This window comes from Oncorhynchus gorbuscha, linkage group LG16 (assembly GCF_021184085.1).
Source record: "Oncorhynchus gorbuscha isolate QuinsamMale2020 ecotype Even-year linkage group LG16, OgorEven_v1.0, whole genome shotgun sequence".
Taxonomy (NCBI): domain Eukaryota; kingdom Metazoa; phylum Chordata; class Actinopteri; order Salmoniformes; family Salmonidae; genus Oncorhynchus; species Oncorhynchus gorbuscha.
The window spans coordinates 13,167,129-13,192,699 of NC_060188.1; the positions used below are offsets into that span (position 1 = coordinate 13,167,129).

General features: G+C 45.8%; 1 long non-coding RNA gene across 2 annotated transcripts in view; it reads left to right on the forward strand.

Annotated features, from left to right (window-relative positions):
• The first annotated feature begins 7,804 nt into the window (after positions 1-7,804).
• LOC124000094 overlaps positions 7,805-25,571 on the forward strand; it is a 28,013-nt gene continuing 10,246 nt past the window's right edge. Inside the window, exons 1-2 of one of the 2 annotated variants that reach the window (XR_006832544.1) lie at positions 7,805-8,055; positions 8,251-8,292. This is a non-coding gene — a long non-coding RNA (uncharacterized LOC124000094). The remainder of the gene's footprint in view (positions 8,056-8,250; positions 8,293-25,571) is intronic. The other variant, XR_006832543.1, reaches the window with a different exon arrangement.

Below are 25,571 nucleotides of genomic sequence, written 5' to 3' on the forward strand. Positions count from 1 at the left end.
GGTCTGTCAGGGACACGTCTGTCAGGGACACGTCTGTCAGGGACACGTCTGTCAGGGACAGGTCTGTAAGGGACACGTCTGTCAGGGACAGTTCTGTCAGGGACACGTCTGTCAGGGACACGTCTGTCAGGGACACGTCTGTCAGGAACACGTCTGTCAGGGACAGGTCTGTCAGGGACACGTCTGTCAGGGACAGTTCTGTCAGGGACACATCTGTCAGGGACACGTCTGTCAGGGACACATCTGTCAGGGACACATCTGTCAGGGACACGTCTGTCAGGGACACATCACAGACCCACACATGATGAGTCATTTACGTTTCCTTCCATTTAACACCTTCATTTGAAAATGTACATCTATATGTGTAATGTGACTTTAATGATGACACATGGCTTCTCATGACATGAAGGAATGAAAAAGTAAAGACCAGGGACAGAGATGGATAGAATGGAAGGATGAAGGAAGAAAGAGGCAGAGAAAGAAGATAAACAGGGAGAGAGAGAGTAAAGGGGGTTGACGACTAAAGAGAGAGAACAGAATAGAGGGAAAGGGAGTCGGAGGCAGAGTAAGAAGATAAACAGGGAGAGAGAGAGTAAAGGGGGTTGACGACTAAAGAGAGAGAACAGAATAGAGGGAAAGGGAGTCGGAGGCAGAGTAAGAAGATAAACAGGGAGAGAGAGAGTAAAGGGGGTTGACGACTAAAGAGAGAGAACAGAATAGAGGGAAAGGGAGTAGGAGGCAGAGTAAGAAGATAAACAGGGAGAGAGAGAGTAAAGGGGGTTGACGACTAAAGAGAGAGAACAGAATAGAGGGAAAGGGAGTAGGAGGCAGAGTAAGAAGATAAACAGGGAGAGAGAGAGTAAAGGGGGTTGACGACTAAAGAGAGAGAACAGAATAGAGGGAAAGGGAGTAGGAGGCAGAGTAAGAAGATAAACAGGGAGAGAGAGAGTAAAGGGGGTTGACGACTAAAGAGAGAGAACAGAATAGAGGGAAAGGGAGTCGGAGGCAGAGTAAGAAGATAAACAGGGAGAGAGAGAGTAAAGGGGGTTGACGACTAAAGAGAGAGAACAGAATAGAGTAGGAGGCAGAGTAAGAAGATAAACAGGGAGAGAGAGAGTAAAGGGGGTTGACGACTAAAGAGAGAGAACAGCATAGAGGGAAAGGGAGTAGGAGGCAGAGTAAGAAGATAAACAGGGAGAGAGAGAGTAAAGGGGGTTGACGACTAAAGAGAGAGAACAGAATAGAGGGAAAGGAGTAGGTGGCAGAGTAAGAAGATAAACAGGGAGAGAGAGAGTAAAGGGGTTGACGACTAAAGAGAGAGAACAGAATAGAGGGAAAGGGAGTAGGAGGCAGAGTAAGAAGATAAACAGGGAGAGAGAGAGTAAAGGGGGTTGACGACTAAAGAGAGAGAACAGAATAGAGGGAAAGGGAGTAGGAGGCAGAGTAAGAAGATAAACAGGGAGAGAGAGAGTAAAGGGGGTTGACGACTAAAGAGAGAGAACAGAATAGAGGGAAAGGGAGTATGAGGCAGAGTAAGAAGATAAACAGGGAGAGAGAGAGTAAAGGGGTTGACGACTAAAGAGAGAGAACAGCATAGAGGGAAAGGGAGTAGGAGGCAGAGTAAGAAGATAAACAGGGAGAGAGAGAGTAAAGGGGGTTGACGACTAAAGAGAGAGAACAGAATAGAGGGAAAGGGAGTAGGAGGCAGAGTAAGAAGATAAACAAGGAGAGAGAGAGTAAAGGGGGTTGACGACTAAAGAGAGAGAACAGAATAGAGGGAAAGGGAGTAGGAGGCAGAGTAAGAAGATAAACAGGGAGAGAGAGAGTAAAGGGGGTTGACGACTAAAGAGAGAGAACAGAATAGAGGGAAAGGGAGTCGGAGGCAGAGTAAGAAGATAAACAGGGAGAGAGAGAGTAAAGGGGTTGACGACTAAAGAGAGAGAACAGAATAGAGTAGGAGGCAGAGTAAGAAGATAAACAGGGAGAGAGAGAGTAAAGGGGGTTGACGACTAAAGAGAGAGAACAGCATAGAGGGAAAGGGAGTAGGAGGCAGAGTAAGAAGATAAACAGGGAGAGAGAGAGTAAAGGGGTTGACGACTAAAGAGAGAGAACAGAATAGAGGGAAAGGGAGTAGGTGGCAGAGTAAGAAGATAAACAGGGAGAGAGAGAGTAAAGGGGTTGACGACTAAAGAGAGAGAACAGCATAGAGGGAAAGGGAGTAGGAGGCAGAGTAAGAAGATAAACAGGGAGAGAGAGAGTAAAGGGGTTGACGACTAAAGAGAGAGAACAGAATAGAGGGAAAGGGAGTAGGAGGCAGAGTAAGAAGATAAACAGGGAGAGAGAGAGTAAAGGGGTTGACGACTAAAGAGAGAGAACAGAATAGAGGGAAAGGGAGTAGGAGGCAGAGTAAGAAGATAAACAGGGAGAGAGAGAGTAAAGGGGGTTGACGACTAAAGAGAGAGAACAGAATAGAGGGAAAGGGAGTATGAGGCAGAGTAAGAAGATAAACAGGGAGAGAGAGAGTAAAGGGGTTGACGACTAAAGAGAGAGAACAGCATAGAGGGAAAGGGAGTAGGAGGCAGAGTAAGAAGATAAACAGGGAGAGAGAGAGTAAAGGGGTTGACGACTAAAGAGAGAGAACAGAATAGAGGGAAAGGGAGTAGGAGGCAGAGTAAGAAGATAAACAGGGAGAGAGAGAGTAAAGGGGGTTGACGACTAAAGAGAGAGAACAGAATAGAGGGAAAGGGAGTAGGAGGCAGAGTAAGAAGATAAACAGGAGAGAGAGAGTAAAGGGGGTTGACGACTAAAGAGAGAGAACAGAATAGAGGGAAAGGGAGTAGGAGGCAGAGTAAGAAGATAAACAGGAGAGAGAGAGTAAAGGGGGTTGACGACTAAAGAGAGAGAACAGAATAGAAAGGAAAGGGAGTATGAGGCAGAGTAAGAAGATAAACAGGGAGAGAGAGAGTAAAGGGGGTTGACGACTAAAGAGAGAGAACAGCATAGAGGGAAAGGGAGTAGGAGGCAGAGTAAGAAGATAAACAGGGAGAGAGAGAGTAAAGGGGGTTGACGACTAAAGAGAGAGAACAGAATAGAGGGAAAGGGAGTAGGAGGCAGAGTAAGAAGATAAACAGGGAGAGAGAGAGTAAAGGGGTTGACGACTAAAGAGAGAGAACAGAATAGAGGGAAAGGGAGTAGGAGGCAGAGTAAGAAGATAAACAGGGAGAGAGAGAGTAAAGGGGGTTGACGACTAAAGAGAGAGAACAGAATAGAGGGAAAGGGAGTAGGAGGCAGAGTAAGAAGATAAACAGGGAGAGAGAGAGTAAAGGGGGTTGACGACTAAAGAGAGAGAACAGAATAGAGGGAAAGGGAGTATGAGGCAGAGTAAGAAGATAAACAGGGAGAGAGAGAGTAAAGGGGGTTGACGACTAAAGAGAGAGAACAGCATAGAGGGAAAGGGAGTAGGAGGCAGAGTAAGAAGATAAACAGGGAGAGAGAGAGTAAAGGGGGTTGACGACTAAAAAGAGAGAACAGCATAGAGGGAAAGGGAGTAGGAGGCAGAGTAAGAAGATAAACAGGGAGAGAGAGAGTAAAGGGGGTTGACGACTAAAGAGAGAGAACAGAATAGAGGGAAAGGGAGTAGGAGGCAGAGTAAGAAGATAAACAGGGAGAGAGAGAGTAAAGGGGTTGACGACTAAAGAGAGAGAACAGAATAGAGGGAAAGGGAGTAGGAGGCAGAGTAAGAAGATAAACAGGGAGAGAGAGAGTAAAGGGGGTTGACGACTAAAGAGAGAGAACAGCATAGAGGGAAAGGGAGTAGGAGGCAGAGTAAGAAGATAAACAGGGAGAGAGAGAGTAAAGGGGGTTGACGACTAAAGAGAGAGAACAGAATAGAGGGAAAGGGAGTAGGAGGCAGAGTAAGAAGATAAACAGGGAGAGAGAGAGTAAAGGGGGTTGACGACTAAAGAGAGAGAACAGAATAGAGGGAAAGGGAGTAGGAGGCAGAGTAAGAAGATAAACAGGGAGAGAGAGAGTAAAGGGGGTTGACGACTAAAGAGAGAGAACAGAATAGAGGGAAAGGGAGTAGGAGGCAGAGTAAGAAGATAAACAGGGAGAGAGAGAGTAAAGGGGGTTGACGACTAAAGAGAGAGAACAGAATAGAAAGGAAAGGGAGTATGAGGCAGAGTAAGAAGATAAACAGGGAGAGAGAGAGTAAAGGGGGTTGACGACTAAAGAGAGAGAACAGCATAGAGGGAAAGGGAGTAGGAGGCAGAGTAAGAAGATAAACAGGGAGAGAGAGAGTAAAGGGGTTGACGACTAAAGAGAGAGAACAGAATAGAGGGAAAGGGAGTAGGAGGCAGAGTAAGAAGATAAACAGGGAGAGAGAGAGTAAAGGGGTTGACGACTAAAGAGAGAGAACAGAATAGAGGGAAAGGCAGTAGGAGGCAGAGTAAGAAGATAAACAGGGAGAGAGAGAGTAAAGGGGGTTGACGACTAAAGAGAGAGAACAGAATAGAGGGAAAGGGAGTAGGAGGCAGAGTATAAACAGGGAGAGAGAGAGTAAAGGGGGTTGACGACTAAAGAGAGAGAACAGCATAGAGGGAAAGGGAGTAGGAGGCAGAGTAAGAAGATAAACAGGGAGAGAGAGAGTAAAGGGGGTTGACGACTAAAGAGAGAGAACAGAATAGAGGGAAAGGGAGTAGGAGGCAGAGTAAGAAGATAAACAGGGAGAGAGAGAGTAAAGGGGGTTGACGACTAAAGAGAGAGAACAGAATAGAGGGAAAGGGAGTAGGAGGCAGAGGGGGGAGTCACATCAAGGAAATTAAAAGCAAGGGAAGGAGAAAGAGAGGTGTGGGCGACTCGCCCTGAGAGACAGTAGTCATGGTAACATATGAAAATGAAGGGATGAAAGATGAATAGAGACTTTTGGTAAGAGAGGGCAAATACATAAAAACAAGCTGCTAATTAAATGTCACAATAAAAGTAAATGCAGAGCAGTTACTACACGAACACAGACTCAAAGGATGGTGAGGACTCTCTTTAAATGGTGGCATGTCTGACCTGTAGTCAGCTGGGGTCACACAGCATCTAGGGTCAAGGGGACAGGGTCAGGGATGGACATGACAAATCCCTCCCAAATCTTGAATATGTCAATAAACAGATCTTGAGAAAAGGAATTAACAGGATAGATCCTTAAAGACGAGTGTGTATGTGTGGGTGTGCGATCAATAAGGCCAGTATATCATGGTAAATGTGTGTTTGTGTGCGTGTGCTCTTAAAAGGGAAGATAAGTGTCATATCAGTGCTTGTTCTAAAAGCGACACAGTCTCAGTTTGGACAGTGGCTGCTGCTGTAGGCCAGGCTTTTAGTTTCTCTCTTCTCAATCCCATTTGCCTCTCTTTTACTCTACTTGTCCTCTTCCTATCTCACTTTTATATCCACTCTGTCTGTTTCTGACCTGTCCTTTCACATTCTGTCTCTCTCCTCCCCTCTCTCACACTGTATCATCCCCGTCCTTTCATCCTCTCTCAGCCTCTCTCTCGCTCTGTGCTCTGCAGTGACAGTTAACAGAGGCAGCTGTTTACCGTCATTTATACATCAGTCATCCCTCGCTCTGGGGGTTCTCCACTCGGACACTCTCTCTCTCCGTCCACCATCACCCTCTTTTCCTCTCTGTGATCAGATGATCAGGAGAGAAGTAATTATGACTTATTATGACTGTCTGGGATCAGATGATCAGGAGGGAAGTAATTATGACTTATTATGACTGTCTGGGATCAGATGATCAGGAGGGAAGTAATTATGACTTATTATGACTGTCTGGGATCAGATGATCAGGAGGGAAGTAATTATGACTTATTATGACTGTCTGGGATCAGATGATCAGGAGGGAAGTAATTATGACTTATTATGACTGTCTGGGATCAGCTGATCAGTAGGGAAGTAATTATGACTTATTATGACTGTCTGGGATCAGATGATCAGTAGGGAAGTAATTATGACTTATTATGACTGTCTGGGATCAGATGATCAGGAGGGAAGTAATTATGACTTATTATGACTGTCTGGGATCAGATGATCAGGAAGGAAGTAATTATTACTTATTATGACTGTCTGGGATCAGATGATCAGGAGGGAAGTAATTATGACTTATTATGACTGTCTGGGATCAGATGATCAGGAGGGAAGTAATTATGACTTATTATGACCGTCTGGGATCAGATGATCAGGAAGGAAGTAATTATTACTTATTATGACTGTCTGGGATCAGATGATCAGGAGAAAAGTAATTATGACTTATTATGACTGTCTGGGATCAGATGATCAGGAGGGAAGTAATTATGACTTATTATGACTGTCTGGGATCAGATGATCAGGAGGGAAGTAATTATGACTTATTATGACTGTCTGGGATCAGATGATCAGGAGAGAAGTAATTATGACTTATTATGACTGTCTGGGATCAGATGATCAGGAGGGAAGTAATTATGACTTATTATGACTGTCTGGGATCAGATGATCAGGAGGGAAGTAATTATGACTTATTATGACTGTCTGGGATCAGATGATCAGGAGGGAAGTAATTATGACTTATTACGACTGTTTGTGATCACTTGGGAGTATTAATTCCACACATATAATTATGGTAGAAATTTGAAAATTGCCCTGTTAATACTAGAATATTTACTGTACATAACAGATATCAGTATTGCTAGTAATATGCTATTACTCAGCTATTTTCAGCTATACTGATCAAAGAGGGTTATCATTATTAGTGTTAGTCAAGCCAAAGTCTCTTGTCCCAAAAACAACCATTCTCATTGAGGTGTATCTACAAGTCATACAGCATCATATCTCATGTCAGCCCAAGAAGTTGGCATGTACCTTCAGTCCATCATGGCTCCTGGCTGAGTATTCTGATTATTTGACCTAAAAAACATTATGTCCCTTGCTAGCTTGAAGTGCTGAGAAGTGCTTAAAATCCCTATTTTGACTGTGGGCTGGGCCATCCTAGAGGAAAGCAGACCTTATATAGCCTGGCCTACACTATATTTCAACTACCTGTACAAATAATGTGTAGATACATTTATTTGAGACAGCAGGCATTGCCATCTAGGCAGCTACTACGGCCTAGTCCAGCCAAAGGACAAGGCAGTTGTAATTTTCTACAGTAAACACATTTGCAACTGTAAATGAAATCAAGAGAAAAGGGTAATCATAAATACAATGCAGTCTACAACACGGTAGGTAGTAACCCCATAACAAGCCTACCATGAATAACTTGCAGATGAGAGAGATGACTTGATTTACTACAGAACTTGAAATGCCCGGTAGCCTACGTCATGAGGCGTAGTCACTCACAGCCTCAAATTATGCGATGTCTAAACTCATTCTAGTAATATCTCATGGGCTGGCTCGGGTTGACAAAGATTAGCAACGCCACATATAGGCTACAATGGAATGCTTCCCACTACAGTTGCCAACATTGCTGCAATTTTCAATTATTTTGGTGTTGATGTTTTGTCACATCGTTAGATAGGCCTACAGTACACACACGAAGGGAAATTACATTATCACGAAACCATGATTTGATCCTAACGATGTGGTGCACGATATCACTCGTCCGGACACCATGGCACATACGCCGTGTCCCTTTGGCGGTGGGCCGAGCCACAGTGGTCTGTCCCCATCGCACCACGCGTCTCCTCACCTCCAGCAACACCCCCTCTCCTCCTCACACACTGCCTCTACCGTCCCCTCCCATCCCCGGGCTCTGCTCGGCTCTCTCTCCCCTCTCTACCACACATATACATCAGTACGTCTTTAGCACGGGTAGCGCTATACAGTCAGCGAGCAGAGAAGCCCGTTTAGTATTCCGAGCACAGGGGAAGAGAGGGAGGGAGGGGAGAGTGAAATACAAAGACAAAAACAGGGTGAGAAGACAGAAAACACATTCCAAGACAAGAAAATAGGAAAGGATGAGAGGGGAGCGGAGAGATACCATATTGTTCATTTCTCCCTCTCAGTCTATCCCTCCGCCTTATTCTTCCATCCCAGGTGCAGTATTTGAACCCATTTTCCTGTCTTGGGGTAGAGGGCGGAATGTTGATTTTTAACGCGTCGCATCTGAAAAATAGGCTGGTTTTTAGATGAAACGGCAGGTAGGAGAGGGAGCAGTTTCGGATACAACATAGAGGTTTGATGATATTTCATTGTTGTCATATTAATACACGTCTATGTGTCGTTATATAGGTTCGGCTACTCACCATATTATCCTGTGTGATCTTGTGTCACGTAAGTGTTATAGTCTTATCTATACTGTAGCTATGTGCCACCTAACTGACTGTATGTCTGTCCGGTTCAAATATAAATTGTATGCATATTTTGTGCAGTGATGTGCGAATGTAATCATTCCAATTTAATGTATAGCACATTGGTTCGAGCGTTATGGCATGCTTATAGTAGCCTATGTAACCCACACTGTAGGTTATCTCTCGCGCAAGTGTGCAGTGTGCATAGCGTGTATGTGGGTTTATATGCCTGTCGGGATGTAAGCCATTGCTCTCAGATAAATCCAACTTTTGAATGCATGTATAGGTGTATAGGGCGAAACACGCACGCACACACACACACACACACACACACACACACACACACACACACACACACACACACACACACACACACACACACACACACACACACACACACACACACACACACACACACACACACACACACACACACACACACACACACACACACACACACACAGCATGAATAAGACAGGGGAAACATGTAGGAGCTGAAACGAGTGTTATTCCCCTCCACCCACCCCACCCCTCTCTCCTCTCCCTTCTCCCCTCTCCCCCCATCAAAGGCACAGTGGCTCTGGCTTTATGAGATAGACTTCCATAATTATGCAAATATGAATACGCTCATATGTAACCAAAGTCACAAGGATAGTCTCGATGGCTCACTGACTTTGACGTAAATGTAAGTGAAGTATGAAGCGAGGGCTATCCACGTGCACTGTGTGGCTGATGATAATGTTGCCATCTTAGTATTGGACCAGTGAGCTGCTCTGCTTATATGGATGTGCAGCTTCTTCCACCGGCTCTAGTCTGCACAGGAAGAGAGCGGAACCAGTATCCCAGGGTTCCTCACTGGCCTCTCGCTCAGCTTGGTGCTCGCGCTGTGTTTCCTGTGTGACGATATAGATCATTTAGACACTCGCGGGAGCAGGCCTGGAGCAGCAGAGAGCCCTGCATGCAGCACAGCAGACTTCAGTGTGTGTGTGTGTGTGTGTGTGTGTGTGTGTGTGTGTGTGTGTGTGTGTGTGTGTGTGTGTGTGTGTGTGTGTGTGTGTGTGTGTGTGTGTGTGTGTGTGTGTGTGTGTGTGTGTGTGTGTGTGTGTGTGTGTGTGTGTGTGTGTGTGTGTGTGTGTGTGTGTGTGTGTGTTTATGTGATGATGTAGGGACATAAACAGAATATTGAAACCTCCAACGTCAGATAGTTGTACTAAAATCTTGCCTATGGGCTGTTACAGGCCAGCCTGGAGTAACCTTAAGGCTGAGTCGCGGGCAGCAAAGCTATTACCTTTAGTCAATAGACATTAATACAAGGTCTTCAATCTTGGCCTTGTATTTCTGGTGCCATCTCACAGCCAAATACAGGAAGCAGTCCTCTTTTGTAGCGGTAAAGGTATTTGGTAGTATCTATTTACCCTAGTGCATCAGTTTGACACAGTTGGATGAGCAGAGAGCACAGATGATATTGGCCCAGACAGACAAGACGCTGTGATGCACTGGCCTCGATAGGTAGGAAGTGATGCAAAGGTCCATGCCAGTGCTATTGAGCAAAGGTCATGACCTCTGTGTGAGTCGCGGAGGGCCCTGCATCCAATGACTTCATGTCTTAAAGGATGAGTCTTGAGGTCGGAAGTGATTGTGCGCTTATAACACAAGTCCATGGAATACAGTAGAACAGACTGCACAGAACTGAGGAAAGGATGGTAGAGTAGAGGAGAGGATGGTAGAGTAGAGAATGGTTGAGTAGAGTAGATGATGGTAGAGTAGAGTAGAGGATGGTAGAGTAGAGAATGGTTGAGTAGAGTAGAGGATGGTAGAGTAGAGTAGAGGATGGTAGAGTAGAGGATGGTAGAGTAGAAGAGAGGAGAGGATGGTAGAGTAGAGGATGGTAGAGTAGAGAAGAGGATGGTAGAGTAGAGGATGGTAGAGTAGAGTAGAGGATGGTAGAGTAGAGGAGAGGAGAGGATGGTAGAGTAGAGGATGGTAGAGTAGAGGAGAGGATGGTAGAGTAGAGGATGGTAGAGTAGAGTAGAGGAGAGGAGAGGATGGTAGAGTAGAGGATGGTAGAGTAGAGGAAAGGATGGTAGAGTAGAGGAGAGGATGGTTGAGTAGAGGAGAGGATGGTAGAGTAGAGGATGGTAGAGTAGAGGATGGTAGAGTAGAGGAGAGGATGGTTGAGTAGAGGAGAGGATGGTAGAGTAGAGGATGGTAGAGTAGAGGAGAGGATGGTAGAGTAGAGGATGGTAGAGTAGAGTAGAGTAGAGGAGAGGATGGTTGAGTAGAGGATGGTAGAGTAGAGTAAAGGATGGTAGAGTAGAGTAGAGGAGAGGATGTAGAGGAGAGGATGTAGAGTAGCGGATGGTAGAGGATGGGATGGTAGAGTAGAGTAGAGGATGGCAGAGTAGAGGAGAGGATGGTAGAGTAGAGGATGGTAGAGGAGAGGATGGTAGAGTAGAGGAGAGGATGGTAGAGGAGAGGACATGATGGTAGAGGAGAGGAGAGGATGGTAGAGGAGAAGACATGATGGTAGAGGAGAGGAGAGGATGGTAGAGGAGAGGAGAGGATGGTAGAGGAGAGGAGAGGATGGTAGAGTAGAGGATGGTAGAGTAGAGGAGAGGATGGTAGAGTAGAGTAGAGGATGGTTGAGTAGAGGAGAGGATGGTAGAGTAGAGGATGGTAGAGTAGAGGAGAGGATGGTTGAGTAGAGGAGAGGATGGTTGAGTAGAGGAGAGGATGGTAGAGTAGAGGAGAGGATGGTAGAGTAGAGGAGAGGATGGTAGAGTAGAGTAGAGGATAGTAGAGTAGAGGATGGTAGAGTAGAGGATGGTTGAGTAAAGGAGAGGATGGTAGAGTAGAGGATGGTAGAGTAGAGGAGAGGATGGTAGAGTAGAGTAGAGGATGGTAGAGTAGGGTAGAGGATGGTAGAGTGGAAAAGAGGATGGTAGAGGAGAGGAGAGGATGGTAAAGGAGAGGATGGTAGAGTAGGGTAGAGGATGGTAGAGTAGAGGAGAGGATGGTAGAGTAGAGTAGAGGATGGTAGAGTAGAAAAGAGGATGGTAGAGGAGAGGAGAGAATGGTAGAGTAGAGAAGAGGATGGTAGAGTACAGTAGAGGATGGTAAAGGAGAGGAGAGGATGGTAGAGTAGAGTAGAGGATGGAAGAGTAGAGTAGAGGATGGTAGAGTGGAAAAGAGGATGGTAGAGGAGAGGAGAGGATGGTAAAGGAGAGGATGGTAGAGTAGAGGAGAGTAGAGGATGGTAGAGGAGAGGAGAGGAGAGGATGGTAGAGTAGAGTAGAGGATGGTAGAGTAGAGAAGAGCATGGTAAAGGAGATGATGGTAGAGTAGAGTAGGGGATGGTAGAGTAGAGTAGTGGATGGTAGAGGAGAGGAGAGGAGAGGATGGTAGAGTAGAGTAGTGGATGGTAGAGTAGAGGATGGTAGAGTAGAAGAGAGGAGAGGATGGTAGAGTAGAGGATGGTAGAGTAGAGAAGAGGATGGTAGAGTAGAGGATGGTAGAGTAGAGTAGAGGATGGTAGAGTAGAGGAGAGGAGAGGATGGTAGAGTAGAGGATGGTAGAGTAGAGGAGAGGATGGTAGAGTAGAGGATGGTAGAGTAGAGTAGAGGATGGTAGAGTAGAGGAGAGGAGAGGATGGTAGAGTAGAGGATGGTAGAGTAGAGGAAAGGATGGTAGAGTAGAGGAGAGGATGGTTGAGTAGAGGAGAGGATGGTAGAGTAGAGGATGGTAGAGTAGAGGATGGTAGAGTAGAGGAGAGGATGGTTGAGTAGAGGAGAGGATGGTAGAGTAGAGGATGGTAGAGTAGAGGAGAGGATGGTAGAGTAGAGGATGGTAGAGTAGAGTAGAGTAGAGGAGAGGATGGTTGAGTAGAGGATGGTAGAGTAGAGTAAAGGATGGTAGAGTAGAGTAGAGGAGAGGATGTAGAGGAGAGGATGGGAGAGTAGAGTAGCGGATGGTAGAGTAGAGTAGAGGATGGTAGAGTAGAGTAGAGGATGGCAGAGTAGAGGAGAGGATGGTAGAGTAGAGGATGGTAGAGGAGAGGATGGTAGAGTAGAGGAGAGGATGGTAGAGGAGAGGACATGATGGTAGAGGAGAGGAGAGGATGGTAGAGGAGAAGACATGATGGTAGAGGAGAGGAGAGGATGGTAGAGGAGAGGAGAGGATGGTAGAGGAGAGGAGAGGATGGTAGAGTAGAGGATGGTAGAGTAGAGGAGAGGATGGTAGAGTAGAGTAGAGGATGGTTGAGTAGAGGAGAGGATGGTAGAGTAGAGGATGGTAGAGTAGAGGAGAGGATGGTTGAGTAGAGGAGAGGATGGTTGAGTAGAGGAGAGGATGGTAGAGTAGAGGAGAGGATGGTAGAGTAGAGGAGAGGATGGTAGAGTAGAGTAGAGGATGGTAGAGTAGAGTAGAGTAGAGGATAGTAGAGTAGAGGATGGTAGAGTAGAGGATGGTTGAGTAAAGGAGAGGATGGTAGAGTAGAGGATGGTAGAGTAGAGGAGAGGATGGTGAGTAGAGTAGAGGATGGTAGAGTAGGGTAGAGGATGGTAGAGTGGAAAAGAGGATGGTAGAGGAGAGGAGAGGATGGTAAAGGAGAGGATGGTAGAGTAGGGTAGAGGATGGTAGAGTAGAGGAGAGGATGGTAGAGTAGAGTAGAGGATGGTAGAGTAGAAAAGAGGATGGTAGAGGAGAGGAGAGAATGGTAGAGTAGAGAAGAGGATGGTAGAGTACAGTAGAGGATGGTAAAGGAGAGGAGAGGATGGTAGAGTAGAGTAGAGGATGGAAGAGTAGAGTAGAGGATGGTAGAGTGGAAAAGAGGATGGTAGAGGAGAGGAGAGGATGGTAAAGGAGAGGATGGTAGAGTAGAGGAGAGTAGAGGATGGTAGAGGAGAGGAGAGGAGAGGATGGTAGAGTAGAGTAGAGGATGGTAGAGTAGAGAAGAGCATGGTAAAGGAGATGATGGTAGAGTAGAGTAGGGGATGGTAGAGTAGAGTAGCGGATGGTAGAGTAGAGGAGAGGAGAGGATGGTAGAGTAGAGTAGTGGATGGTAGAGTAGAGTAGAGGATGGTAGAGGAGAGGATGGTAGAGTAGAGTAGTGGATGGTAGAGTAGAGACAGATGATGGTAAAGGAGAGGATGGTAGAGTAGAGTACATTTACATTTACATTTAAGTCATTTAGCAGACGCTCTTATCCAGAGCGACTTACAAATTGGTGCATTCACCTTATGACATCCAGTGGGACAGTCACTTAACAATAGTGCATCTAAAACTTAGGGGGGGGGGTGAGAGGGATTACTTATCCTATCCTAGGTATTCCTTAAAGAGGTGGGGTTTCAGGTGTCTCCGGAAGGTGGTGATTGACTCCGCTGTCCTGGCGTCGTGAGGGAGTTTGTTCCACCATTGGGGGGCCAGGGCAGCTACTATACCATCATGGTATAGTAGAGTAGAGTAGAGGATGGTAGAGTAGAGTAGAGGATGGTAGAGTAGAGAAGAGGATGGTAGAGGAGAGGAGAGGATGGTAGAGGAAAGGAGAGGATGGTAGAGTAGAGGATGGTAGACAAGAGGAATGGTAGAAGAGAGGAGAGGATGGTAGAGGAGAGGAGAGGATGGTAGAGTAGAGGAGAGGATGGTAGAGTAGAGGATGGTAGACAAGAGGAATGGTAGAAGAGAGGAGAGGATGGTAGAGTAGAGGAGAGTATGGTAGAGTAGAGGAGAGGATGGTAGAGTAGAGGATGGTAGACGAGAGGAATGGTAGAAGAGAGGAGAGGATGGTAGAGTAGAGGGAGAGTATGGTAGAGTAGAGGAGAGTATGGTAGAGTAGAGGAGAGGATGGTAGAGTAGAGGAGATGATGGTATAGTAGAGTAATGGATGGTAGAGTAGAGGAGAGGATGGTAGAGTAGAGAGAGTATGGTAGAGTAGAGGAGAGGATGGTAGAGTAGAGGAGAGGATGGTAGAGTAGATGAGAGGATGGTAGAGCAGAGGATGGTAGAGGAGAGGAGAAGATGGTAGAGTAGAGGAGGGGATGGTAGAGGAGAGGAGAAGATGGTAGATTAGAGGAGAGGATGGAGAGTAGATGAGAGGATGGTAGAGGAGAGGAGAGGAGAGGATGGTAGAGTAGAGTATAGGATGGTAGAGTAGAGTAGAAGATGGTAGAGTAGATTAGAGGATGGTAGAGGAGAGGAGAGGATGGTAGAGTAGAGTAGAGGATGGTAAAGGAGAGGAGAGGATGGTAGAGTAGAGGAGAGGATGGTAGAGTAGAAAAGAGGATGGTAGAGTAGAGGATGGTAGAGTAGAGGAGAGGATGGTTGAGTAGAGGAGAGGATGGTTGAGTAGAGGAGAGGATGGTAGAGTAGAGGAGAGGATGGTAGAGTAGAGGAGAGGATGGTAGAGTAGAGTAGAGGATGGTAGAGTAGAGTAGAGTAGAGGATAGTAGAGTAGAGGATGGTAGAGTAGAGGATGGTTGAGTAAAGGAGAGGATGGTAGAGTAGAGGATGGTAGAGTAGAGGAGAGGATGGTAGAGTAGAGTAGAGGATGGTAGAGTAGGGTAGAGGATGGTAGAGTGGAAAAGAGGATGGTAGAGGAGAGGAGAGGATGGTAAAGGAGAGGATGGTAGAGTAGGGTAGAGGATGGTAGAGTAGAGGAGAGGATGGTAGAGTAGAGTAGAGGATGGTAGAGTAGAAAAGAGGATGGTAGAGGAGAGGAGAGAATGGTAGAGTAGAGAAGAGGATGGTAGAGTACAGTAGAGGATGGTAAAGGAGAGGAGAGGATGGTAGAGTAGAGTAGAGGATGGAAGAGTAGAGTAGAGGATGGTAGAGTGGAAAAGAGGATGGTAGAGGAGAGGAGAGGATGGTAAAGGAGAGGATGGTAGAGTAGAGGAGAGTAGAGGATGGTAGAGGAGAGGAGAGGAGAGGATGGTAGAGTAGAGTAGAGGATGGTAGAGTAGAGAAGAGCATGGTAAAGGAGATGATGGTAGAGTAGAGTAGGGGATGGTAGAGTAGAGTAGCGGATGGTAGAGTAGAGGAGAGGAGAGGATGGTAGAGTAGAGTAGTGGATGGTAGAGTAGAGTAGAGGATGGTAGAGGAGAGGATGGTAGAGTAGAGTAGTGGATGGTAGAGTAGAGACAGATGATGGTAAAGGAGAGGATGGTAGAGTAGAGTACATTTACATTTACATTTAAGTCATTTAGCAGACGCTCTTATCCAGAGCGACTTACAAATTGGTGCATTCACCTTATGACATCCAGTGGGACAGTCACTTAACAATAGTGCATCTAAAACTTAGGGGGTGAGAGGGATTACTTATCCTATCCTAGGTATTCCTTAAAGAGGTGGGGTTTCAGGTGTCTCCGGAAGGTGGTGATTGACTCCGCTGTCCTGGCGTCGTGAGGGAGTTTGTTCCACCATTGGGGGCCAGGGCAGCTACTATACCATCATGGTATAGTAGAGTAGAGTAGAGGATGGTAGAGTAGAGTAGAGGATGGTAGAGTAGAGAAGAGGATGGTAGAGGAGAGGAGAGGATGGTAGAGGAAAGGAGAGGATGGTAGAGTAGAGGATGGTAGACAAGAGGAATGGTAGAAGAGAGGAGAGGATGGTAGAGGAGAGGAGAGGATGGTAGAGTAGAGGAGAGGATGGTAGAGTAGAGGATGGTAGACAAGAGGAATGGTAGAAGAGAGGAGAGGATGGTAGAGTAGAGGAGAGTATGGTAGAGTAGAGGAGAGGATGGTAGAGTAGAGGATGGTAGACGAGAGGAATGGTAGAAGAGAGGAGAGGATGGTAGAGTAGAGGAGAGTATGGTAGAGTAGAGGAGAGTATGGTAGAGTAGAGGAGAGGATGGTAGAGTAGAGGAGATGATGGTATAGTAGAGTAATGGATGGTAGAGTAGAGGAGAGGATGGTAGAGTAGAGGAGAGTATGGTAGAGTAGAGGAGAGGATGGTAGAGTAGAGGAGAGGATGGTAGAGTAGATGAGAGGATGGTAGAGCAGAGGATGGTAGAGGAGAGAGAAGATGGTAGAGTAGAGGAGGGGATGGTAGAGGAGAGGAGAAGATGGTAGATTAGAGGAGAGGATGGAGAGTAGATGAGAGGATGGTAGAGGAGAGGAGAGGAGAGGATGGTAGAGTAGAGTATAGGATGGTAGAGTAGAAGATGGTAGAGTAGATTAGAGGATGGTAGAGAGAGGAGAGGATGGTAGAGTAGAGTAGAGGATGGTAAAGGAGAGGAGAGGATGGTAGAGTAGAGGAGAGATGGTAGAGTAGAGTAGAGAATGGTAAAGGAGAGGAGACGATGGTAGAGTAGAGTAGAGGATGGTAGAGTAGAAAAGAGGATGGTAGAGTAGAGAGAGAAGATGGTAGAGTAGATTAGAGGATGGTAGAGTAGAGGAGAGGAAGGTGGTAGAGGAGAGGATGGTAAATGAGAGGAGAGGATGGTAGAGAATGGTAGAGAGAAGAGGATGGTAGAGTACAGTAGAGGATGGTAAAGGAGAGGAGAGGATGGTAGAGTAGAGGATGGTAGAGTAGAAAAGAGGATGGTAGAGTAGAGGAGAAGATGGTAGAGTAGAGGATGGTAGACGAGAGGAATGGTAGAAGAGAGGAGAGGATGGTAGAGGAGAGGAGAGGATGGTAGAGTAGAGGAGAGGATGGTAGAGTAGAGGATGGTAGACGAGAGGAATGGTAGAAGAGAGGAGAGGATGGTAGAGTAGAGAGAGTATGGTAGAGTAGAGGAGAGGATGGTAGAGTAGAGGATGGTAGGAATGGTAGAAGAGAGGAGAGGATGGTAGAGTAGAGGAGAGTATGGTAGAGTAGAGGAGAGGATGGTAGAGTAGAGGAGATGATGGTATAGTAGAGTAATGGATGGTAGAGTAGAGGAGAAGATGGTAGAGTAGGAGAGGATGGTAGAGTAGATGAGAGGATGGTAGAGGAGAGGAGAAGATGGTAGATTAGAGGAGGGGATGGTAGAGGAGAGAGAAGATGGTAGATTAGAGGAGAGGATGGAGAGTAGATGAGAGGATGGTAGAGCAGAGGATGGTAGAGGAGAGGAGAAGATGGTAGAGTAGAGGAGGATGGTAGAGGAGAGGAGAAGATGGTAGATTAGAGGAGAGGATGGAGAGTAGATGAGAGGATGGTAGAGGAGAGAGAGGATGGTAGAGTAGAGTATAGGATGGTAGAGTAGAGTAGAAGATGGTAGAGTAGATTAGAGGATGGTAGAGGAGAGGAGAGGATGGTAGAGTAGAGTAGAGGATGGTAGAGTAGAAAAGAGGATAGAGTAGAGGAGAAGATGGTAGAGTAGAGGATGGTAGATGAGGAATGGTAGAAGAGAGGAGAGGATGGTAGAGGAGAGGAGAGGATGGTAGAGTAGAGGATAGGATGGTAGAGTAGAGGATGGTAGACGAGAGGAATGGTAGAAGAGAGGAGAGGATGGTAGAGTAGAGGAGAGTATGGTAGAGTAGAGGAGAGGATGGTAGAGTAGAGGATGGTAGACGAGAGGAATGGTAGAGGAGAGGAGCGGATGGTAGAGTAGAGGAGAGTATGGTAGAGTAGAGGAGAGGATGGTAGAGTAGAGGATGGAGGATGGTAGAAGAGGAGAGGATGGTAGAGTAGAGGAGAGGATGGTAGAGTAGAGGTAGAGGAGATGATGGTATAGTAGAGTAATGGATGGTAGAGTAGAGGAGAAGATGGTATAGAGGAGAGTATGGTAGAGTAGAGGAGAGAGGATGGTAGAGTAGAGGAGATGATGGTATAGTAGAGTAATGGATGGTAGAGTAGAGGAGAAGATGGTAGAGTAGAGGATGGTATGGTAGAGTAGAGGAGAGGATGGTGAGTAGAGGAGAGTATGGTAGAGTAGAGAGGATGGTAGAGTAGAGGAGAGGATGGTAGAGTAGATGAGAGGATGGTAGAGCAGAGGATGGTAGAGGAGAGGAAGATGGTAGAGTAGAGGAGGGGATGGTAGAGGAGAGGAGAAGATGGTAGATTAGAGGAGAGGATGGAGAGTAGGAGGATGGTAGAGGAGAGAGAGGAGAGGATGGTAGAGTAGAGTATAGGATGGTAGAGTAGAGTAGAAGATGGTAGAGTAGATTAGAGGATGGTAGAGGAGAGGAGAGGATGGTAGAGTAGAGTAGAGGATGGTAAAGGAGAGGAGAGGATGGTAGAGTAGAGGAGAGGATGGTAGAGTAGAAAAGAGGATGGTAGAGTAGAGGATGGTAGAGTAGAGGAGAGGATGGTTGAGTAGAGGAGAGGATGGTTGAGTAGAGGAGAGGATGGTAGAGTAGAGGAGAGGATGGTAGAGTAGAGGAGAGGATGGTAGAGTAGAGTAGAGGATGGTAGAGTAGAGTAGAGTAGAGGATAGTAGAGTAGAGGATGGTAGAGTAGAGGATGGTTGAGTAAAGGAGAGGATGGTAGAGTAGAGGATGGTAGAGTAGAGGAGAGGATGGTAGAGTAGAGTAGAGGATGGTAGAGTAGGGTAGAGGATGGTAGAGTGGAAAAGAGGATGGTAGAGGAGAGGAGAGGATGGTAAAGGAGAGGATGGTAGAGTAGGGTAGAGGATGGTAGAGTAGAGGAGAGGATGGTAGAGTAGAGTAGAGGATGGTAGAGTAGAAAAGAGGATGGTAGAGGAGAGGAGAGAATGGTAGAGTAGAGAAGAGGATGGTAGAGTACAGTAGAGGATGGTAAAGGAGAGGAGAGGATGGTAGAGTAGAGTAGAGGATGGAAGAGTAGAGTAGAGGATGGTAGAGTGGAAAAGAGGATGGTAGAGGAGAGGAGAGGATGGTAAAGGAGAGGATGGTAGAGTAGAGGAGAGTAGAGGATGGTAGAGGAGAGGAGAGGAGAGGATGGTAGAGTAGAGTAGAGGATGGTAGAGTAGAGAAGAGCATGGTAAAGGAGATGATGGTAGAGTAGAGTAGGGGATGGTAGAGTAGAGTAGCGGATGGTAGAGTAGAGGAGAGAGGATGGTAGAGTAGAGTAGTGGATGGTAGAGTAGAGTAGAGGATGGTAGAGGAGAGGATGGTAGAGTAGAGTAGTGGATGGTAGAGTAGAGACAGATGATGGTAAAGGAGAGGATGGTAGAGTAGAGTACATTTACATTTACATTTAAGTCATTTAGCAGACGCTCTTATCCAGAGCGACTTACAAATTGGTGCATTCACCTTATGACATCCAGTGGGACAGTCACTTAACAATAGTGCATCTAAAACTTAGGGGGGGGGGTGAGAGGGATTACTTATCCTATCCTAGGTATTCCTTAAAGAGGTGGGGTTTCAGGTGTCTCCGGAAGGTGGTGATTGACTCCGCTGTCCTGGCGTCGTGAGGGAGTTTGTTCCACCATTGGGGGCCAGGGCAGCTACTATACCATCATGGTATAGTAGAGTAGAGTAGAGGATGGTAGAGTAGAGTAGAGGATGGTAGAGTAGAGAAGAGGATGGTAGAGGAGAGGAGAGGATGGTAGAGGAAAGGAGAGGATGGTAGAGTAGAGGATGGTAGACAAGAGGAATGGTAGAAGAGAGGAGAGGATGGTAGAGGAGAGGAGAGGATGGTAGAGTAGAGGAGAGGATGGTAGAGTAGAGGATGGTAGACAAGAGGAATGGTAGAAGAGAGGAGAGGATGGTAGAGTAGAGGAGAGTATGGTAGAGTAGAGGAGAGGATGGTAGAGTAGAGGATGGTAGACGAGAGGAATGGTAGAAGAGAGGAGAGGATGGTAGAGTAGAGGAGAGTATGGTAGAGTAGAGGAGAGTATGGTAGAGTAGAGGAGAGGATGGTAGAGTAGAGGAGATGATGGTATAGTAGAGTAATGGATGGTAGAGTAGAGGAGAGGATGGTAGAGTAGAGGAGAGTATGGTAGAGTAGAGGAGAGGATGGTAGAGTAGAGGAGAGGATGGTAGAGTAGATGAGAGGATGGTAGAGCAGAGGATGGTAGAGGAGAGGAGAAGATGGTAGAGTAGAGGAGGGGATGGTAGAGGAGAGGAGAAGATGGTAGATTAGAGGAGAGGATGGAGAGTAGATGAGAGGATGGTAGAGGAGAGGAGAGGAGAGGATGGTAGAGTAGAGTATAGGATGGTAGAGTAGAAGATGGTAGAGTAGATTAGAGGATGGTAGAGGAGAGGAGAGGATGGTAGAGTAGAGTAGAGGATGGTAAAGGAGAGGAGAGGATGGTAGAGTAGAGGAGAGGATGGTAGAGTAGAGTAGAGAATGGTAAAGGAGAGGAGACGATGGTAGAGTAGAGTAGAGGATGGTAGAGTAGAAAAGAGGATGGTAGAGTAGAGGAGAAGATGGTAGAGTAGATTAGAGGATGGTAGAGTAGAGGAGAGGAAGGTAGAGTAGAGGAGAGGATGGTAAATGAGAGGAGAGGATGGTAGAGTAGAGTAGAGAATGGTAGAGTAGAGAAGAGGATGGTAGAGTACAGTAGAGGATGGTAAAGGAGAGGAGAGGATGGTAGAGTAGAGTAGAGGATGGTAGAGTAGAAAAGAGGATGGTAGAGTAGAGGAGAAGATGGTAGAGTAGAGGATGGTAGACGAGAGGAATGGTAGAAGAGAGGAGAGGATGGTAGAGGAGAGGAGAGGATGGTAGAGTAGAGGAGAGGATGGTAGAGTAGAGGATGGTAGACGAGAGGAATGGTAGAAGAGAGGAGAGGATGGTAGAGTAGAGGAGAGTATGGTAGAGTAGAGGAGAGGATGGTAGAGTAGAGGATGGTAGACGAGAGGAATGGTAGAAGAGAGGAGAGGATGGTAGAGTAGAGGAGAGTATGGTAGAGTAGAGGAGAGGATGGTAGAGTAGAGGAGATGATGGTATAGTAGAGTAATGGATGGTAGAGTAGAGGAGAAGATGGTAGAGTAGAGGAGAGGATGGTAGAGTAGATGAGAGGATGGTAGAGGAGAGGAGAAGATGGTAGATTAGAGGAGGGGATGGTAGAGGAGAGGAGAAGATGGTAGATTAGAGGAGAGGATGGAGAGTAGATGAGAGGATGGTAGAGCAGAGGATGGTAGAGGAGAGGAGAAGATGGTAGAGTAGAGGAGGGGATGGTAGAGGAGAGGAGAAGATGGTAGATTAGAGGAGAGGATGGAGAGTAGATGAGAGGATGGTAGAGGAGAGGAGAGGATGGTAGAGTAGAGTATAGGATGGTAGAGTAGAGTAGAAGATGGTAGAGTAGATTAGAGGATGGTAGAGGAGAGGAGAGGATGGTAGAGTAGAGTAGAGGATGGTAGAGTAGAAAAGAGGATGGTAGAGTAGAGGAGAAGATGGTAGAGTAGAGGATGGTAGATGAGAGGAATGGTAGAAGAGAGGAGAGGATGGTAGAGGAGAGGAGAGGATGGTAGAGTAGAGGATAGGATGGTAGAGTAGAGGATGGTAGACGAGAGGAATGGTAGAAGAGAGGAGAGGATGGTAGAGTAGAGGAGAGTATGGTAGAGTAGAGGAGAGGATGGTAGAGTAGAGGATGGTAGACGAGAGGAATGGTAGAGGAGAGGAGCGGATGGTAGAGTAGAGGAGAGTATGGTAGAGTAGAGGAGAGGATGGTAGAGTAGAGGATGGTAGACGAGAGGAATGGTAGAAGAGAGGAGAGGATGGTAGAGTAGAGGAGAGTATGGTAGAGTAGAGGAGAGGATGGTAGAGTAGAGGAGATGATGGTATAGTAGAGTAATGGATGGTAGAGTAGAGGAGAAGATGGTAGAGTAGAGGAGAGTATGGTAGAGTAGAGGAGAGGATGGTAGAGTAGAGGAGATGATGGTATAGTAGAGTAATGGATGGTAGAGTAGAGGAGAAGATGGTAGAGTAGAGGAGAGTATGGTAGAGTAGAGGAGAGGATGGTAGAGTAGAGGAGATGATGGTATAGTAGAGTAATGGATGGTAGAGTAGAGGAGAAGATGGTAGAGTAGAGGAGAGTATGGTAGAGTAGAGGAGAGGATGGTAGAGTAGAGGAGATGATGGTATAGTAGAGTAATGGATGGTAGAGTAGAGGAGAAGATGGTAGAGTAGAGGAGAGGATGGTAGAGTAGATGAGAGGATGGTAGAGGAGAGGAGAAGATGGTAGAGTAGAGGAGGGGATGGTAGAGGAGAGGAGAAGATGGTAGATTAGAGGAGAGGATGGAGAGTAGATGAGAGGATGGTAGGGTAGAGGAGAGGATGGTAGAGTAGAGTATAGGATGGTAGAGTAGAGTAGAGTAGAAGATGGTAGAGTAGATTAGAGGATGGTAGAGGAGAGGAGAGGATGGTAGAGTAGAGGAGAGGATGGTAAAGGAGAGGAGAGGATGGTAGAGTATAGTAGAGGATGGTAGAGTAGAGGAGAGGATGGTAGAGTAGAGTAGAGTAGAGGATGGTAGAGTAGAGTAGAGGATGGTAGAGTAGAGGAGAGGAAGGTAGAGTAGAGGAGAGGATGGTAAAGGAGAGGAGAAGATGGTAGAGTAGAGTAGAGGATGGTAGAGTAGAGAAGAGGATGGTAGAGTACAGTAGAGGATGGTAAAGGAGAGGAGAGGATGGTAGCGTAGAGTAGAGGATGGTAGAGTAGAAAAGAGGATGGTAGAGGAGAGGAGAGAATGGTAAAGGAGAGGATGGTAGAGTAGAGGAGAGGATGGTAGAGGAGAGTAGAGGATGGTAGAGTAGAGGAGAGGATGGTAGAGTAGAGTAGAGAAGGGCAGTATTCTAAAGAACTCAAGAGAAGAGGACAGAGCTGTGCTTTTTAAAGTGAGGTAGTGAAATAGAAAACTATATAATCATATTATTATGAAAATGCATTACGTGAAATTAATCAAACACTATGCATATGGTGGAATATCCTGTTGCTTTTTAAGCTACTAGATGTGCAACCTCATAATAGGTCATCTTTCCTCAGGAGAAAACAAAACGTTCCTGAAAGTAATGAGAGGTAGATTTGAGATGACTTCAGGTAAAAGATAACAAAACGTTCCTGAAAGTAATGAGAGGTAGATTTGAGATGACTACAGGTAAAAGAAACCAAAACGTTCCTGAAAGTAATGAGAGGTAGATTTGAGATGACTACAGGTAAAAGAAACCAAAACGTTCCTGAAAGTAATGAGAGGTAGATTTGAGATGACTACAGGTAAAAGATAACAAAACGTTCCTGAAAGTAATGAGAGGTAGATTTGAGATGACTACAGGTAAAAGAAACCAAAACGTTCCTGAAAGTAATGAGAGGTAGATTTGAGATGACTTCAGGTAAAAGAAACCAAAACGTTCCTGAAAGTAATGAGAGGTAGATTTGAGATGACTACAGGTAAAAGAAACCAAAACGTTCCTGAAAGTAATGAGAGGTAGATTTGAGATGACTACAGGTAAAAGATAACAAAACGTTCCTGAAAGTAATGAGAGGTAGATTTGAGATGACTACAGGTAAAAGAAACCAAAACGTTCCTGAAAGTAATGAGAGGTAGATTTGAGATGACTACAGGTAAAAGATAACAAAAAGAAGAGGGAGCTAATAGAAAATAATCCCATCAGCTTCAGTGAGATGCGGCTGAAACATCCCATTAGCTGTACCTCATGTACCTCATTCCACCCAACCTGTCTTTGCTCATTTACATTTTCTCTATCAAACACATAGGTTGTCGTTTTTCAGACAGAGCGTTACTTCTAATAGCAAAGGAATTCTGTTCAAATGTAACAGTTGCTGAGCCTGTAGAGTGAAAGTCAGCCGTGCAAATGAGAAGGAGACGATGAAATCTTCTAAACCCATTCAAATGTTTGATTTGTCTCTGGAAGAAATCCAAACTGCTTCGCCCTTTGGTCGAATTCACCACTTCTGTTGCGGTGAAAGGAAAAGGGAAGTCCCTCAAGAAAGACTGACGTCTGATGTGAAATAAATTGCAATATTTCAAAGGACGTGCTGACATTACCATAATCTCTGCATAATAGTCGCTACACAGCAGGTAATGTGATATTATACTAATTTTGACATAATGCAAAGCTGTGATGTTGAACGTATTCTGTATGAGAGACATACTGTGTCAGGCTCAGGTGTGATGCCTTCCTCTGAAGAGGAAACCCAGTGAATGAGCTGAGATTTACGTTCCTCTCCTATGATCCCCTGTGTGTGAAATGCGTGCTTTTTGGGTTTCAATGTGTCACAGTTCACATATTCACTCCTCTCCTCCTCTTCTGCCTCTTTGGCTTTTCTTAACAAATGAACAAACTGGCACAACCTCAGAGATTCATCACACTCTAGAGAGAGAGAAGGCCCCGAGAGCATGCCCAGAATCAGTTGTCCCAAAGCAAATACAAGCCTCACCCATTATAGGCCCAAAGAAACATCTGGCCTAAAACCAGTGCTTAGGTGCACTTTCAGTCAACATCATTCATCACATGTTAAATGTGTTTAGCTGGAGGGGGTCTCTGATTGGACAGTGACTTTACTAACCATCTGTTTTTTGCCATAAGATTGGGCAGTAGCCTTGGTTATCCGTCTCTGACCTTAGTGGGCGCCTGGCTGCTCTCTGCGACATGATTGGACAGTGACCTTACTGGTGCCAGATTAATGTTTTGTGATTGGAACGTGACCTTCCTGGTTCCCGAGTCCATGTTGGGTGTTTGAGCAGTGAATTTACCACCATTTTGTGATTGGACAGTGACCTCACTCCACTTACCTATTCTCTGTTGTTTGATTCGACAGTGACCTTCCTGGTTGCCTAATCCGTCTATTGTGATTGGACAGAGCACGTCCTTGGTTTTCCAGTCTCTGTAGTGTGATTAGACAAATCCCTTCCCCGCTGTCCCGTCGCTGTAGTGCGATTGGACAGTGACCTTCCTGGTTGACCGGTCTCTGTTGGTGTATTGGTTGCCTAAGGTTATTGATTTAAAACAGGGCAGCAGTCAATGGAATGTCTGTGGGAGGTTTGTGTTCCTTTGTGGCTGTGAGCGTCTCAGTATAGAGTGTTGTATGGAGGAAGAGATGAGTCTGTACGTGTCTGATATTTATCAGTAAATAATGAGACTCTGTAAATATTTTGCTTCTAGTAAATTGCACTGCCAGATCTTGATGACTATTGTTGCTATGTCACCAACACTGCCTCCTGCTCCATTCCATTCCTTTCTACTTACCTTTCATCTCCCCCTCTCCCTCCTTTCATCTGATGTCCATATCGCTCCTTTCTCTCCCCTCTTTCTCATACCATCTCATTCTCTCTCACAGACACATCCATACACATTCTCTTTCTCATTCCATCTCGTTCTCTTTCACAGACACATCCATGCACATTTCCTTTCTCATACCATCTCATTTTCTCTCACAGACACATCCATACACATTCCCTTTCTCAT